This window comes from Scylla paramamosain, chromosome 20 (genome assembly GCF_035594125.1).
Source record: "Scylla paramamosain isolate STU-SP2022 chromosome 20, ASM3559412v1, whole genome shotgun sequence".
Lineage (NCBI taxonomy): Eukaryota > Metazoa > Arthropoda > Malacostraca > Decapoda > Portunidae > Scylla > Scylla paramamosain.
The window spans coordinates 13,833,995-13,836,494 of record NC_087170.1 but is presented as its reverse complement, the minus strand read 5'-3'; the positions used below and the strand labels follow the sequence as shown (position 1 = coordinate 13,836,494).

Sequence of the window (2,500 nt, the reverse complement as noted above, 5' to 3'; positions counted from 1 at the left end):
TAAATATTCATAATATTATAACATCTCCAGCCTCATTTGTATGAAAGAAATATCAATATGAATTATGAAAAAAACGTTGGAACATTTGACCCCATTAAAACCATTGAAAAGTCTACCTATTTTTTCACTTAACAGAAATAAAAACACTTTAAAAATATGAACTATCTTTTCAATCAATTAAAACTTACCTAGAACCAGAAGTAAACGAATGAAAAATAAATCTGTAAAAAAAAGTGTTGGAACCTAAACACGAATAAAAAACATTGAAAAGTCCACCCATTTTAACTTAATAGCAATGCAAAGCACTTTAAAAAATCTGAACTATTTTTTCAAATAACCTAGAGTTACTTAAAAGCTCAAATAAGGAAATAAGGAAATAAAAAATGTCAACATTTCGACTTTTAACAGGACCACAAATCATTTTAAAGTCCACATATTTAACTCAACAGGACGGCAAACCAGTTTAAAAATCATAAGCGATTTTTTAAAGTATAAAGAACTTCATTATAGCCTCGAATAAAAAAGCCAACAATGGGGTTCCGTAAAATTCAGCCCAAAAACAGGCCTATAGTTACGTTATAAACAACAGCAAATACAACACATTTCCTTAACAAAAGCCTCAAAACCACTTCATAAGCAACGAAACATTTATACAAACCACAAAAAATTACTTAGAAACCGAACTTAAAGAGTTAAGGAAAACGAAAATATATTGGAACCGAAGAGCAGGCTGGGGCCTGTAGAGATCAAACATGGCGGCCGCTAATTTGCCTGAATTACTCTGTTATCACACTAAAGCCAGGCAATGGCGATATACCTCACAGGCGGACATGAAAATTCGAACTGAGGCTACATTTTGTGACATGTTTGGCTTACAATACGTGAGAAATAAAGCAAATAATGGCTGAGTAGGGACGACCTATGTCTACCGCAGATGTCATTTTGACGATCCTTCATTATTTTTTACTAAATTTCAAGCTATATCGCGACTCAGATATAAACATAAGTAAAATATAAATCGATAATCTCAAAAAGTACCCTAATAACGAATAATAATGAAGAACTGAAAGACGCTACTGGAGGGAGGAGGAAGGGTTGAGTGTTATGGTGTAGGCGGTGATGTTAACCGAGGCAGTCATTGCTGTACTCACATTACATTAAGTAGCCGTGTCTCTCTAGTGATGCTTGGTGGTGTTTGATGCAGGAGGAAGCTGCAGGGAATATGGAAGCACTGGTCACTAGTGTCTGTGTGTGTGTGTGTGTGTGTGTGTGTGTTAAGACTGACCAATGCCGAGGAAAACATTCTGCTTCCATCACTGTCATTAAGCAGTCGTGTCTCTTTGATGATGCTTGGTGGTGTTTAATGCAGGAGGAAGCTCCAGGGAATATGGAAACACTGGTCACTAGTGTGTGTGTGTGTGTGTGTGTATGGGGCAAGACTGACCAGTGCTGACCAAAATACTCCTCCTGCCCTTATGTTCATCCCCCCTTCTCTCTGTCCGTCTCTCTTTGTCGCGCACACACACACACACGCACACACACTGCACACTCACTAGTGTGTGTGTGTGTGTGTGTATGGGGCAAGACTGACCAGTGCTGACCAAAATACTCCTCCTGCCCTTATGTTCATCCCCCCTTCTCTCTGTCCGTCTCTCTTTGTCGCGCACACACACACACACGCACACACACTGCCTGCCGGCACTGTATTGGCGGCGTTAGAGACCGGAAAATACATGAAAAACACGCAAATCTACAGCGAGCGAAATGTCAACTACCGACCACGAAATGTAAACACAGACAGCAGATCTCTCTCTCTCTCTCTGCACAAAGATGAAGGGCGAAAACAAACTAAGGGAAATAAATAAATGGCCAACTGGAGATTATCATTACTTCTAGTATTCAATAATTGGTATATATATATAAAAAAAAAAATATATATATATATATATATATATATATATATATATATATATATATATATATATATATATATATATATATATATATATATATATCCACTTCTCTCTTCCTCCTTCCAGTTTATATGAGGCGCGCGGCGCAACAACGACGTAACCGAGAAATGGAAGTTTCGAGAAAAACGCGCTCAAAGTTAAACACTGATTGCGCACAATAGGATACCCTTAAATAAGTAAGTATTATACATCATTTGAAAGGTCTTGGGTAGTTCTGTTTGGGGATGTAGGTTTCGAAGTGATAGGTGACGATTTTGGGTGGATGACTTACGCGTTAATTAACGCGTATACCGTAGGTAATAATTTTTTTTCCTGATATTGTTTTCATTTGTTAATAATGTGTTAGAGCCTATTACACATAGTATTAGGTGAAAGTTTCATGAAGATTGGTACATAAATAAATTTTTTATTAATTTTTTTCCGAGCGTAAAAAATAAAACTTACTCATTACCGGCACGTTATTACTCCTACCATAACTTTGACGTCCTGCTATGACTAACAGTGTGTAATGCTGATAATTTTATGTT

The 2,500-nt window shown here is 36.9% G+C and overlaps 1 long non-coding RNA gene across 1 annotated transcript in view; it reads right to left on the bottom strand.

Annotated features, from left to right (window-relative positions):
- LOC135110396 (uncharacterized) overlaps positions 1-1,807 on the bottom strand; it is an 8,454-nt gene extending 6,647 nt beyond the window's left edge. Inside the window, exon 1 of the long non-coding RNA XR_010273236.1 lies at positions 1-1,807. This exon is cut by the window's left edge and continues 905 nt beyond it. This is a non-coding gene — a long non-coding RNA (uncharacterized LOC135110396).
- Between the last annotated feature and the right edge of the window lie 693 nt (positions 1,808-2,500).